The 16,041-nt window shown below is 45.6% G+C and overlaps 1 protein-coding gene across 2 annotated transcripts in view; it reads right to left on the reverse strand.

The window, feature by feature from the left end:
• BCL2 (BCL2 apoptosis regulator) overlaps positions 1-16,041 on the reverse strand; it is a 198,371-nt gene that overhangs the window by 99,816 nt on the left and 82,514 nt on the right. The window lies entirely within an intron of this gene.

A 16,041-nucleotide genomic window follows, 5' to 3' on the forward strand; every position in this document is an offset into this window, starting at 1 on the left:
CTAAGAACCTTTCAATTTCTGGTCCTTTACAGTCAGTTCCAGGTTGTATTTAGTTTTAGTTTAGTTTAATTGATTAATTCTAGATTTAGCTCAATAGTGGATGTGAGTGTTCATTTCTGGCAAAATGGTAAACACTAGGCTGATCCTATGGATTCCTTTTCACTACAAAGATATGAAATGCTCAAGAAAAATCACAATGCTGCACTTGGAAGGAAAGAAGCAAGGGAGAAAAGCATGGGCTCCAGAAATGAAGAAAAACTGAAGCCTGATCTTTAGAAATAAATCGACTACTTGGTGTCCAGCCGAGTTTCAGACCCACACCAATGCCCTTGGGGATCTGGGGACAATGATTAGACTCTAACGCCCAGGAAGAGAGGTGGGCTTCGTCCTGACTGAGGCGGAGGGAGGGAGGTGGAACTGAGCCCTTTTCGTAAATCTTCCAGTCACCCCATCCATGAGAAAGGGGCAGAGACCATGCCCACTGCCTCAAGATGAAGGGCAGGCGACTGCCTTAGATCCAGAGACCAGGCTGCCTCTGAGGAATCAAAACCCCAAACACGAATCACATTCAGCTGTAATATCAGAAGTTACATTATCTGTGTATCTGGGTATAGGACAAGAAATGAGCACAAACACAATTCCAGGACCATCGGAACACCTTTGATCACTGAAAGAAACAAGTATGTGACCATTACATTAGGACAATTTCAGAACTCAGGACTCACAAGATTCCTGTAGAAAAAAAATCTCAGTGACGATGAACTTGCCAACACACACACACCCTGAAAATTCACTGCCATGAGAAAGTTGTAAAGATTAACTAAGATCTAAGCGCAGGAAAAATACTACAGTCTGAAATGGGCTATGAAATAAGATTTCTCAAAAGCATTAAAATGATAAAAGACTAAAAAACACAGTGGAATAAGAGTGAATTAAAAAAGAGAAAGAAAGTAGCAGACTTGAAAACAAAATGGAACTCCTAAAAGTAACTTAATGGAAAAGTTAGACAGTAGAGTGACACAAGATAGAATTAGTGAAGAAAAAAGAGAATTAAGGAAATCAACCAAAATGTAACACAGAAGATTTCCATGTAAAAACGGAGAACTGAACACACTGTATCTAACACTGGTCCCTCTGAAACCTCAATACAACTACGGAAAGTGACCATTTCAAAGACATAAACCCAGAAGGACAGGCGAACCAGTGAAGGGGTAACAGCAGTAAGATGGAAAGCAGGTAGACAAGTGGTGACAGAACTAGCAGAACCAAAAAGGCAGAATCCTAAACTAGCAATAAGGAAAGTTAGGAGCGAAGTCACAGAGGCTCAGAAGGTCTGGGGACAGACAGCACTAGTTGCCGCTGGAACTGGGAGGGGAGGGGACAGGGAGGAGTGACTGTGCGAGGAGGTGGGATGCAAGTCGCCTAAGAACCAGTTCGGCTTCCCTGGCGGCTTAGATAATAAGGAATCCGCCGGCAGTGCAGGAGACGTGCATTCAGTCCCCGGGTCGGGAAGATCCCCTGGAGAAGGGAACGGCTGCCCACTGCAGTTATTCTTCCCTGGAGAATCCCGTGGATGGAGGAGCCAAGAGTCGGACGTGACTAAGCAAGCAATGTTTTCACTTTTCTACTCCAGGCCCTTAGGTCCATTTCCCAGCTCCACCCTGCTGGGCAGTGGTCTTTCTCCCAACGGGTAAAACTGGAGGTGTGTCTCCAGAGACAGGGCTCCTGGACTGGAGGATATCATACATCACATGTAACAGAAAACACGCACACTGAATGCTGGCCCTTGTCTCACTCGGCTCAGTGCTCAGCCTGGAATAGGCAGAGCTTCACCTCCCAGAGCGGAGAAGGCAATGGCAGCCCACTCCAGTACTCTTGCCTGGGAAATCCCATGGACCGAGGAGCCTGGTGGGCTACAGTCCATGGAGTCGCTAAGAGTCGGACACGACTGAGCGACTTCACTTTCACTTTTCACTTTCATGCATTGGAGAAGGAAATGGCAACCCACTCCAGTGTTCTTGCCTGGAGAATCCCAGGGACAGGGGAGCCTGGTGGGCTGCCGTCTATGGGGTCACACAGACTCGGACACGACTGAAGCGACACAGCAGCAGCAGCACCTCCCAGAGCAGAGTTTGGAAGGGTGCTCCCTGGAGAGTCTGACCGTCTCTGTAGGTTCTTCGGTAGGAGACTTTAGGGGTTGACATGCAGAATTCCCAAACAAATGGCATTAACATATTATTCTACGGTAATGCTCAAAGTTGATAAGCCCAACACATCCTCGGAGCTTCCAAAGAAATGCTTAGCTCTTCACTCTTCAAGTGACCAGCCACTCAAGGATTACCAGGCATGCAAGAAGCCTCTTCAGGAAAGACAAAGTGCGAAGCAAACAAACTAACAGCAACATGGAGGAAACAGAGGCCATCAAGGGAGAAGATAATTTCCAAAGACAGTAATATTTTTTTCAGAAGACTGAGAGAATGTCACACATGAAAACAGAACAGAATGCTTAAAAAAACCTCAACTATTCATAGATGAAAAGAGGAAATTTAAAACAATAACAGAAATGAAAACCCAGCAGACAGGTTGGAAATTTAAGAAATCATCCCCTAAAAGAGCAAAAGATAAAGAGATAGAAAACAAGAGGAAACTAGAGGACTGGTCTAGAAAGTACAACACCCACATAATAGGAGTTTTGGAAAGTAAGACTTGCTACCAAAAATATTTGACAGCTTGAAAGAACATGCTGGTTGCTCAGTACAATAGATGAAAACAGACTCCCACATAGGAAAGTTATTGTGAAATTTAGAATACTGGGGAAAGGAAAAGATTCTACACGGTCCCAGGGGAAAGAAAAAAAAGGTCAGGTACAAAGCATTAAGAACCAGAATGGTTTCCCCCTTCCAGCAGTAACACTGGGAGGCAGCATACAACAGAGTGATGCCTTCACACTTCTGAAGCTAATTTAGTTTTGACCTAGAATTCTTTGTACAAGACAGACACGCCTTCCAGTGAGAAGATAAAGACCTCTCAGGGGACTTCCCTGGAGGTCCAGTGGCTAAGACCTGCACTCCCAATTCAGGGGGCCTAGATTCCATCGCTGGTCAGGGAACTAGATCCCACAGGTCGTACCTGAGAGCCCACACGCCACGAGGAAGACCAAAGACCCTGAACGCCACAATAAGACGGGGGGCAGCCTAATAAATACACAGTAAAAATATTTTTAAAAACATACAAAGTCCTTTCAGACATTCAAAGCGTGAATCTCTCTCTTGGATCCATTTTGGAAAGGCGACTTATAGATTGGGAGCCACAAAAATGTGTGAGCGGAAAAAGCGGAAATTTATGTGATTTGACTCAGGGATAAAGCAGAGGGGTGACGTGGTGAGGGGAGCTGACCAGACCAGCGGATCGAGAAAACCATGCAGTGAGGGCCGCCACCAGCACGGCGCTAGGCTGTAATCCTGACCCTGCGGGGGACGTGCTCACTCAAACAATGGAGTGAATCAAGAAAGGGGACCCAACTCAAACGTCAAGGAAGGTTCTAGAATACCAGGGAAGAGACATCCCAGCATGCAGCTGTGCAACAGGCCTGAAGAAACATCCAGACAAAATGGAAATGGAAGTCTCCAGGAGGAATGTTACCAAGAAAGAGAACTCATGGATTTCCGGTATGATCAGCCTGGTGGAAAAGTGTACTGTGAGCCTGTGAGAGACACAGGAAGAGCAGCTTCCCCTACAAGGATGAAGAACACTAAGGAAATGAAAACAAACCAAAAAAAAGACACATTAACACATGACACTGTTGATATATGGAATCTTAAAAACGAACTTAGTTACAAAACTGGAGTCAAGATGTAAAAACAAACTTAAGAGTTACCAGGGGACACGAGAGGGATAATGGGGAGACAGACTGACACAGGCACTGCTCCACACAACACAGGTGGACGAGAACGTGGGCAGACCTCGGGAGAGGGACAGGGAGGCCTGGCGTGCTGCAGCCCACGGGCCCCAAAGAGTCGGACACAACTGGGCGACCGAACAACAAGAACTTACTGTAGAACACACAGAACCCTTCTCAATACTCTGGAATGGACTATCTGGGCAAACAGTGTGAAACAGAATGGGGGTGTGTGTGTGTGTAATTGATTCACTGTGCCTTACACCCGAAACAAAACACCTCAATTCAACTATGCAAGTGAAGTGGAGCCGCTCAGTCGTGTCCCACTCTTTGTGATCCCACGGACTGTAGCCCACCAGGCTCCTCTGTACATGGGATTTTCCAGGCAAGAGTACTGGAGTGGGTTGCCATTTCTTTCTCCAGGGGATCTTCCCGACCCAGGGATCAAATCAAGGTCTCTCGCATTGCAGGCAGATGCTTTACCATCTGAGCCACCAGGGAAGCCAATTCAACTATACTCCAATACAATTTTTCTTAAGAAGATGGATATTAACTTCATAAAACTTAAACTTAAAAACTTTAACTGCTAATGCTGTTTCCATAGGCCAAATAGTGAAAACACTAACAACAGATTTAACCCCGTATTGCAATATGGTCATATTGAGAGAACAGGGTTGGCAAAGCAATAGATATGGTTATGTAAGAGAGCTAAATCTATATTTAGTATAATAGGAAGTTAAGATATCATGAATTTTCCAGGCAAGAACACCAGAATGGATAGCCATGCCCTTCTTCAGGGGATCTTCCTGACCCGGGGATCAAACCCAGGTGTCTTGCATTTCAGGTAGATTCTTTACCATCTGAGCCAACAGGGAAGTCCCTGAAATGCCAGAAGAAAATGCTAATATATAGAAAGTGGACTTCCTTGTGAAGCGGGGTGGGGGGAAGTAGGGTGGGGTAGAATTAATTTGTTCCCATAGAAATTAAGGAACCAGCACATAAGTAAATATGTATGAGGATGTTTTTATCTACAGTGTTTGTGGAGACATAAAACTGAAAATGACCTCAATGTTCATGAGTAGTAGGACAGCTGAATAAACTACTATAGCCATACCATGGAATTTACTTAGCAATTTCTTTAATTGGTTAAATTTGTGTCTACTTATTTGGAATATATCCTTAATGTACTATTAACAGAGAAAGTCAAGTTGTAAAGTAATGTACAAGGAATGATCGGACCCTTTGCAAACAACGACACAACACTGTCATGTACTTTATTGGACTATATGTGCTTATACATGAGTCTGGAGATGCATGTGGAAGGGTGCACACCAGCTGTCAACCGTATTCACCTCAAGAGAACAGGAATAGAAATGGTAGGGGGAGACTGAAAAACAAGACCACAGTAAAACAGAGATATGGGCAATAAGAAAAACAGCATGGAGAAGAACAAGATCCAGGATCTTGGGGATTTTTGGGGGCATAAGCCCTTCTCCTTGCATGGCCCTGCAATAAACCTTTCTCTGCTCAAAAAACAAAAAAAGAAGACAGTCTAACAACAAACAACAGAGGATTTTTTAAAAATAAAGGAGAGCTGAGAGGAACAATACTCAGAGATTTTGGCAGAATTTTTTAAAATCAATGAATGTCAGGAATCCTTAGATTCAAGAGACATATTGAATCCCAAACAGGACTATAGTGAAACTACCAATCATCAAAGACAGGAACAAAAAGAAAAGCAAAGATCTTTAAGACAATTTGAGGGAAAACAACTTCTAACAAAAGGCAGACGGACGCTGTCTGCACCCCATCAGTGACAGATGTCCGAAAACAACAAAATAATATTTTCAAATGCTGAAGGAAAATATTTATGTTGAATTCTATACCTAGAGAATTATTATTCAAGATTAAGGGTGAATTAAAAATATTTTCAGATAGAGAATGACAGAGATAGTTTCATATTCCCAAATCCTTGATGAAATAACTACTCAGAGATGGATTTCAATAAGAAGGAATTTGAACTGAGTTGGGGAAACAGAAGCCAAGAAGCAACATCAGTAACATTTACAAGGGCCCGTTGTGTACTGCATCCCAGGCACCATTCTAAGTGATTCACAATTAAACTGGGATTCAAACTAAGGCAGTCTGGTTCTGGATTTCATAGTCTTAACCACAATGGAAATAAAATGGCATCCATCTTGATAGATTTTAAAAAGTATATTTGTAAAAGAAAAAACTGTATGCAGACAGAACAGAAGCAAGATGATACAGGATAAGAATAGCTGACAGTGTCCTATCAGGATACCAGCGAGAAGCTGGAGTAGAGCTCAGCGCTCCGGGATGTCCGCCGTATACAAACAGAGATATGGGTAACGCTTTAAGCTGAGACTTTGGAACAAACATGATTTTCAAGGTTTAAGGGTAACAGCTGAGATACAGAACAAAACATGACAAATCAAGAGGAAAAGAGTAATCGTCGTTGTAACAGCACGACTGTACTTCTGTGCTTGGAGGCGAGCTGAGGGAGACACTTGACAGGAGGAGGGTGGGGCAGTCTGGGGTCCCCGCTGAGGGGCAGCGAGCGCTCCACCGGGCCTGTCACTGGACGAGCAGGTCACTGCTCTTCATTCTCCCCGGATTCTTGAGCCCCTTGCAGTTCTTCAGGACGTCGTCATGTAGCAGCACAAGCCGTGTGGATCTCCCTGTCACTATCAGGCTCCCTGCGGAAGCCTTCCGACGTGGTGTGAAGGGTGTTCAGCAGCTCAAACAGCTTTTCCAAAACTTGGCATCTTCAGTCTTAAGTACCTGCGCCTGCGGTCAGGCGGTGGCCCCGACGACCACTCAGTGACACCGTGGTTCCGGCCCTGGCGCTGCCGGAGGAGCGGAGTCCTCGCCGGGCCGTTAGCTCGGCCGCGCGGGGACAGCTGCCCTCATCCCCCCGTTCTCTCCTCCTCTCTGCTCTCCTTCTGCTGTTTCCTCCGTTCCTCCTCTTGCTTCTGGGCTGAAGAGGCATCCAGACAGCTCAGGGTAACTCCTGAGAGCTGGTTCCTTCAAAAATGCACCCAACTCCGAAACCCTGGGGACACAGCTCCCACCAGGCTCTGCCTTTGTTCTGGTCTTCATGAGACATATCCGCCTGGGCTTGGACCCTGAGCACAGCTGTGGCTGGGGGCCTGGTGGTGGTTCAGTTGCTAAGTTCCTAAGACAGGCTCCTCTGCCCATGGGATTTCCCAGGCAAGAATACTGGAGTGGGATGTCATTTCCTTCTCCAGGGAATCTTCCCAACTCAGGGGTCGAACCCACATCTCCTGCATGGGCAGGCAGATTCTTTACCACTGAGCCACCAGGGAAGCCCCCGCCGGGGGCCTACTGCCACACAAGTAGCAAGGAGTGGGTGCAAGGAAGAGGAAGAGAGAGCAGTGGGAAAACTCCAGCGACCCAGCAGAAGACAGGACAGGAAGACAAAACAAGTAAAGCGCCACGTTAGAGGGAAAACATTGGATTCTTCATGAGCTCCAAACATATGACATCATAATAAACGTAAATGGCTTAAACTAATTCATTAAAAGGCAGAAATCCTCAGATTGAATTTTATAAAACTCGAGCTGTTTATAAGAGAGAAGCCTAAAACATGTCACAGGAAGGATAAACAGAAAAAATGTATTCAAATAATAAGTGTCTTTACAAATAATAAATGCTTCATAAATACATATTTTAATTGAATGACTCAATTAATATGATAAAATAGACATTATAGCCAAAAGCATTTGGGGGGGATAAAAAAGACCACTCCTTAATAATAAGATACATTCACCAGAATCCTTCCATAAACCTAATCACACAGTGTCAAATATGTATAGCAAAACTGATTTAATTATATGAAGGTGACAAATACAAAATTATAGTGAGAGATGTTAGCATATATCTCTATGAAATCAACAGACCAAGCTTAAAAAGAATGACAAATTTAAATAATCCATATTACAAACGTCATTTAATGGATATGACAAGAAACCTCTACAAAATAAATAAAGAATACACATGAAATGTTTACAAAAGTTAACCAGGTTCTAGGCCACAAAGCAAGTCTCAACAAACTTCAAAGAACTGTTAACATTCAGACCACACTCATCAACCAAAATACAATAAAAGCTGAAATCAATAACAAAACCACAGCCCCAAACCCGAGTACATCTTAAAATTTCAAAAACATGCTGCTAAACTATTAAATATAATTGAAATGAAAGTAACAAACTATTTGGAACTGAACAATAGTTAAAACCCTAGATATCAGTAGTAGGAATGTTTAGCATTAAAGGCAGTGATCAGAAAACAAGAAAAAATATAGATTAAGAAAATAAAAAGGTTAAGCAATAACATAAACTCAAAGAACACAGGAGAAAACTCTTTTTCCACAAATGGATAAAGTAGTAGGAAAGCAATTTAACAAAGATAATAACAAATCAATAAAATAAAAACAAAGAACCACACATAGGAACCAATGTGAATTCTTTAAGAAGACTAGCAAAATAGGTAGACATTCAACAAGAATGAGCAAGAGAACCAAAAGGAGGCATAGACAAATACTGTTTGGCATGAAAAGGACTCATGACTATAAATACAGTAAGTTTTTTTTAAAGTATGAGGATTCACTTTTCTACTTTCAAACAATCAAACTAAAAGCAGATGAAATGGAAAATCTCGTAGGAAAATATGTTACCAAAACTGACACAAAAAAATAAAGAACAAAAGCTCCTGAATGTACTTTTATAAGTTCAGTCTAAAGCTTATATTTTAGAAGCAGATAGCACAAAACAAGAAAGCAATAGGTCAATCTAAGCTAAAAATATCAATGCAAAAATCTAAATAAAATATTAGCAAGCATACCCAGCAGTACAGTGTGAATATAGATGTACATTTATTTTAAAATACATATTTTTGATATGCTATATATCATGATCACATATATCATATTTATCACATGGTAAATATATCATGCACATGTGTGTGCATGTGTGTTTGTGATGAGTAAAGTTTATCCCAGAAGCTCAATATCATTAGAGTCCAACATTAGAAAACACTACTGTAATTCACTGACACATTAAGAAGGAAAAACTAATTATCACAATAGATGCAGAAAACATTTTATAAAACTTAGTACCCAGTCACAATTTAAAAATACAATAAAATACCTAGCCAATCAAGAATAGAAGGAGGTTTGTACTAAGCAGTTTCTACTAAGAAACTACAATCAATTTTAGGAACATATCTCCTTTGAAGTCAGGAACTAGATAAATATGCATTTTCTATCACCGCTCTACTCATCCTATGTGAGGCATCTGGCTGATACAATAAAACAAGGAAAAGGAGTAAGAGAAATAGAAACAAAAAAAGAATCATTTGCACATAAGACTGTCTACATAGAGAACCCATGAAAAACTACAAACAGTTACAAGTCATAGGAGAGTTTTGCAAGAATACTGGAGACAAGATTAATATATTGTACAAACATCCATGGCATCCTCATCAGCAACAACCAATTAGAAAATGTAACTTTTAAAAGATCCCATTAGCAATAGCAATAAACTATGACAAACCTAGGGATGAATCAAAACAAAAGCGTGTAAGAGTTAAATGAAAACCAGTTATGAAACTTCACTGAGGTGCTCTGTGACAGCTACAGGGGTGGGACGGGGTGGGAGCTGGGAGGGAGGTTAAAGAAGGGGCCAGTGTATGCCTATGGCTGATTCATCCTGATGTATGGCAGGAGCCAACGCAATATTATAAATCAATTATCTGCCAATTAAAAATAAGTTTAAATTTAAAAAGCTTAAAAAAACTTCACTGAAAGTCCTAAGACCTAAGTAAAGAGAGCTATATCTCATGCTCAGAGATGAAAAGATTCAACATTGACATCAGTTCCTCCTAAGTTAATACATAAATGGAACATAATTCATAGTAGATTCTCAGAAAGGTTTTTCATGAATGTTTTTACCTAGTTTTAAAATTCATGTAGAAGAATTAGGGTCAAAAGCAGCCAAGACAATACTGAAAAACTGTAAGATGGACACTTGTCCTACCAGATATCAAGACATTTATTAAAGGCTTATAACTAAGACACAATTGGTGCAGCTAACTGGACAATGTAACAGAAAGAGCCCCTCTGAGAACAGGAACCTGGGATGGGATGGCAGAAGCATTGTAAAGACTGTGGGAAGAGACTGAACTATTTATTAAACGGGCCTGAGATAATCTGTAATTTACAGGGAAAAAACAGATCTCTAACTCATGCTGCATCAAAACATGAATTCCAAGAGATTAGTTAACTCTAAAATATTTAAGAAAAATATAGACACTATTTTTACAATCCCAGACTAGGGAATGACACAAACCATAAAGCAATAAAGGAAGAAAATGCTGACCTGTTTGACTTTAAAACTTATGTGACAGAAGCCATCAAAACAGTGGCTAAAGGCAAGATATGGAAAGGGTGGTTTTTTTTTCTAATATATAGAATATATGATGAATGCTTGATAATCGGTAAGGAAAAAAAAAAACAATCCACTACAAAAAGATGAGCAGAATCTATGAGCTGGCAATACATAGAAAAAGAAACCCAAATGACCAAAAATCACGAGAAAGAAAAGCATAAATCAACAGAAACTGGAGAAGTATAATTCAGTACCACAACAAGATATCCTTGAATCTATTTTATTAGCAAAATGTAAAAGGCTGACGTCCACTGGAGAAGGGCATGGCAAACCACTTCAGTATGCTTGCCTTGAGAACCCCATGAACAGCATCAAAAGGCAAAATGACAGGATACTGAAAGAGGAATTCCCCAGGTCGGTAGGTGCCCAGGATGCTCCTGGAGCTCAGTGGAGAAGTAACTCCAGAAAGAATGAAGGGATGGAGCCAAAGCAAAACCAATACCCAGTTGTGGATGTGACTGGTGATAGAAGCAAGGTCCGATGCTGCAAAGAGCAGTACTGCATAGGAACCTGGAAAGTTAGGTGCATGAATCAAGGCAAAGCTAGGAGGGATTGGGGGCGGGAGGAGAAGGGGACGACCGAGGATGGGATGGCTGGATGGCATCACCGACTCTGTGGACATGAGTTTGGGTGAACTCCGGGAGTTGGTGATGGACAGGGAGGCCTGGCGTGCTGTGATTCATGGGGTCGCAAAGAGTCGGTCAGGACTGAGCGCCTGAACTGAACTGAAGGCTGACAGCGCCAAGGTTTGCAGAAGATACAGGTCAGCAAGAGCTGTCACACATGGTTCCGGAAGTGTAAACCGAGGGCAAGTCAGCAACATCCAGGGGTCAGTGTTGGTCCCTAAGACCCCGAAGTCCATGCCTGCGTCTACACCAATGCAGGAGACTCGGTTCGATCCCTGGGTCGGGAACATTCCCCGGAGAGGCAAATGGCAACCCGCGCCAGTCTTCTTGCCTGGCTGTTACCATGGCCTCGGCGGGGCCCCTGAGGCCAGCGATCACGGGCGCGCGGCGGGCACAGGGCTTCGGAGTCTGTGGCGCCAAGCCCGCACCGTGCGCTCACTCCACTCGCCCCGCGCGTGCCCACTCGGCGCGCAGGAACCGGGCGCAGACCGGGGTGGGCGGAAGAAGGGGAACACGGCCTCCTCCCCCGGAACGAGCCGCAGCCCGCGCAGGGCAACGACTGAGAAAGGGACGAGGCACGCAGCCCGGGTCATCCGACGGCTTCTCACCTCGCGGGGGTACTGCCGTCCCCGGTGCATCTGCCGAGGAAGCGGAAGGGCCGGGGGAAGTGAGAACGGTGACCTCAGGCCGCTCGCAGGACGTCCCGGCCCCGGGCCGCGGCCTGAGGGGGTCGCAGCCTCCGGGGTCCGCAGCCTCGCAGCCTCCGGGGGTCCGCAGCCTCGCAGCCTCCGGGGTCCCGCAGCCTCCGGGGGCCGCAGCCTCACAGCCTCGGGGGTCCCGCAGCCTCCGGGGTCCGCAGCCTCGCAGCCTCCGGGGCCCCGCAGCCTCCGGGGGCCGCAGCCTCACAGCCTCGGGGGTCCCGCAGCCTCCGGGGTCCGCAGCCTCCGGGGGTCCGCAGCCTCCAGGGGCCACAGCCTCACAGCCTCGGGGGTCCCGCAGCCTCCGGGGTCCGCAGCCTCGCAGCCTCAGGGGTCCCGCAGCCTCCGGGGGCCCGCAGCCTCCGGGGGCCGGCCGCCCGGGTCCAGCGCTGACCCCCGCGCTCTCTGCCTTTCTGCTCCTGATCTTCATGAAACTGCAGGGATGAACCACCATCTTGAGGCCAGGGAAATTCTAGAGTCCTTCCCGGTTTTAAGGAGTTTTTCCTTAAAAACAGGACCTCTTAAAATCGGAAAGACTAGTCCTTAACACTGGCACGTGGGTGTGAGGCTCATTCCTGGACACGCGGCCGCGACGTCTCTCCTGGGCACACACGCAACGCCCGGCGGGCGGGCAGGGCAGGGCACCGCTGTCTGCTGTCTCGGTCAGGCTGCTCCACGCTGCCCGCGGTGCAGCCCACTCTCGGGCTCTGGGACCGCTGTGGACACGGATCCGATCGCAGCTTCCAGAAGCAGCAACGAGCAGGCCCCGCCCGCCCTCGGAGCGACGCGCGCCCGACGGCCCCGCAGCCCGGGAAGCAGCACAGGCGCACACGGCAGGCTGCAAAGAAGTCAGCGTCTCCCGACGGTGCGAACTGCCACAGAGCAGGGTGGGTAACCCAGGGAGCTTCCAGAATCTTCTCTGGAGGCCTGACCCATCCGAGACGGGCTCTGCGCGATCCTGACCGACGGCGCTGCTGGCGTGTCCCCAGGCCTAGCCGGTGCTGCCCTTGCTTTGTCCTTCTCTCCGGGTTATTTCCCCGCCCCTCCCCCGGGGAGCACACTTGCTGCGCTCCTCCAGGCTTGTTTTCTTTCCATTCCTTGCCTCCTCACACCTTTCCTTGTTGTTCAACGGAAAGCTGCTGGTCAGAGTTGCCCAATACCCACGCATAGCTGGGTGGTGGCATCAGATACCCAGGAAAACAGAGCAACCATTCCAGTCCCAGCCTAGAGCCCAAAGCTGGATGGAAACACGAAAATTAGTTGTTGCTAACAATCCATTGTAATGAAAATATGATCCCAGTAATTGATTTTAAATAGAATTTTTTTAAAGACTCCTTGGCTGCATTTCATCAAGAATACAGAGTTTCAAAAGCGTTCATTCCAGGGTTGGATTTTTTCCCCCTTTCTTCTGGCTTAAACTCCAAATGGCCCAGATCCGAGTCTGAATAAACAGTGTGGGTGGTGAGTGTTCCGTGGGGCCCAGTAGAGGATGCAGCCACTCTCTTATTCGGTTCAGCATTAAATCATGTGAGGCTAGCCTGATGACTCCGGAGAACTTTTACTCAGTAACTGGAGGGCCACATAACACGTCCTGTTTCTCCGCTTTTCGGGGAGGAAAAAAAAAATTAATTCTCCTAACTGCCAAGGTTTAATTATGTATAAAGTTCATTGACCTCACAGGCGGCTGTCAGATGATCCTGCGAAGGCCCAGAGAAAGGCATCCCAGGAATGCGGTAATGTGGGCAGAAGCCGTGGATTCAAGCCACCGAATGCTTTCAACGGGCCGAGTCGGCAGCCGCTCGAAAGACTCCCGTGCAGACGGAGCTTCAGGGTAATCAGTCACTTCATCTCACCTAAGCATCAGTAGGCCTTCAAAGGGGTTGTTACAGATCAGAAAAGCTCAGGCAGAGTCCCCGAGGGACCGTGAGGAGGCCGGCCATGACGACGGGCTGGCGGGGTTCTGTGTGCCGCCAGCTCTTGTGTGGATGCCCGGCGTTCTCTCTCCTTTTGGAGGCGATGCCTCTGACCCCCACACTGACAGGAAGAGAGAGTGAGGGAGCAGGCCCATTCATAAAGACACGTTAGGCCGCAGAGGAGGCAGGAGAGTGTGCTTTCAGGCGGTTTTGATAGAAGACAGCGCGGTGTGTCTCTGCAGTGACTTCATCTGCCTGTCGATAAAATGCCCCCAAGCGTGTTCCTACACAAGGGCTGGGTTTTCCTCTGAGGGCTGCGGGAGGGGAGGGGGACGAGCAAGGTGAGCTTCCAGAACATGTGTTGGTCTTCTGGTCTTTACCTGGGGACACCCCTGTCGCTTCATACCCCGGTTACTGAGAAAGCTTGGTCTGAGCTCCTTGGTAACGGGGAGGAGGAGCCCAGGATGTGGGTGACGGGGGTGCTAACTTCAGGGGTCCTCTGGTTCAGAGGGAGCAAATGCAAACTATTTTGGCTTGGTGCTTCCAAAGATGAAAATGACCTGATGGGGTCCAATATCACTTTCTTTCAGGACCTTTCTCACTGAACATACTCACTTCATCAGTCAAAATATTATGATTTCAGTGGGTGAAATGTCCCAGGGTTGTGTTCTAACCTAAATAAGCTGCACTTGCTCTAGTGGCTTTATTGTTATGAATATAGAGAATGGGTGACCAGAATTTAACCAACGTTTTTCATCCTCTGATGGCAGCGGAATGGAAAGATTCTCACTTGTTTCATTTTTAGATAAAGCTGAAATTCTGGGGTTCTTTAACCAAAATCAGCCACCTATATTGTGAATACACAGCGTCAGGGGCTTCCAACCCACACTAGTTCAGTAGATATTTGGGAAACAGAAATAATCGGTGCTCTTGGTGATGCAGAATTCAAAAAGGGAACCTTGCCCAAGTAAGTCACGAGTTAAGAGGTAGACATTAATCCCAGTTGGAGGACCTCCCTGGTGGTGCGGTGGAGGGGAATACACCTGTCAATGCAGGGGACACAGCTCCGACCCCTGGCCCCAGGTGATTCCACGCACCAAGAGGCAGCAAGCCCGTGTGCCTGGAGCCGTGCTCCCCAACAAGGGAAGCCACACGCAGCAAGTAGAGAGTAGCCTCCACTCACCAAAATGAGAGAGAGCCTGCGTCCAGCAACAAACACCCAGCACAACCAAACACAAATAAATAAAAATTAAAAAAAAAATCCCAACTGGAGGATTTGGGAAGGCTTCCCACACGGAATCTTCCAGGGTGAGGTGGCATCCGCCTGGAACCTTCAGCCAAAGCTCCCTTCACACCTGTTGGCTCTGGCATTCTAAGTCATGAGTCATGCTTGGTCATGGCCGAGGGTCTACAACTGTACCTTGTTTTTAACCCATCTCGTATTTGAGGGTTCTTAAAGACCCAGGCCATTTAATATAACTTTCTTCAGGGAACAGGGATAAAGGAAAATGCCCTCTGTCTTTCCACTCTGAAGAAGGAAGCCTTACTTCCAGCCTTTAACATTTTTCTAGAAATACGATTAGCCCCATAGTTCCAGAAGAAATACACTTCCAGGTACAGAAATCTGGACACGAAGTACTATCCTAAATCATTTCCACCCTTTGGATACAACGATTTATAAAATTCCATGAAGGAAATGACTTTTCCTTCTCATGAAGTTCCCGTGGGGAAATCAAGAGGGAGCCACGGTCGTGAAAAGCTATCCTTATCCTTCTCCCAATCCCTTCCCTTCACCCAAGGGCTCGCCGTCTCTCAGCCACACAGCAATTTAGTTCTTTCTTGTCTAGTGTGTGTTGCAGGAGGTGCAATTTGAGTTCATGACTTGTCTCTGTTACATGGAAAGTTCCTGGACGTTAAGGACTGTTTTCTTTTCTTTAAAAAAAAAAAAAAATTCTCAAAACTGAGTTTATTTATTCCAAAAATATACAAGATTGCCTTAAGTGATTGATTTAAAAATATCAACTATTCTAATCTGCCATTTAATAGAATGAAAGAAAAATTATAGTTATTTCAAGAGATGCAAGACAATTATAAAATCTAACACCCTTTATTATAAAATCTCTTAGCCAACCAAGAGTAGGAGAGCATTGACTGATGAAGAGCATTGCTCAGTTCCATTTCCTGTGAGACTGGGAAAGAGACGAGAAATGCCTGTTCTCCCCCACTGCTGTTCAACAGTTTTTTAAAAATTCTATTCAAGTACAGTTTATCTACAGCCTCGTGTTAATTTCTGATATACAGCAATTTATCAGTTTCACAGGTATGTACATTCTTTTTCATATTCTTTTCCATATGGCTCATCCCCGGATAGTGAGTGTAGTTCTCTGTGCTGCGCAGGGGGCCGTGGTTTGTTTG

Source organism: Moschus berezovskii, chromosome 28 (genome assembly GCF_049115385.1).
Source record: "Moschus berezovskii isolate FMDL1 chromosome 28, NW_MosBer_1.0, whole genome shotgun sequence".
Lineage (NCBI taxonomy): Eukaryota > Metazoa > Chordata > Mammalia > Artiodactyla > Moschidae > Moschus > Moschus berezovskii.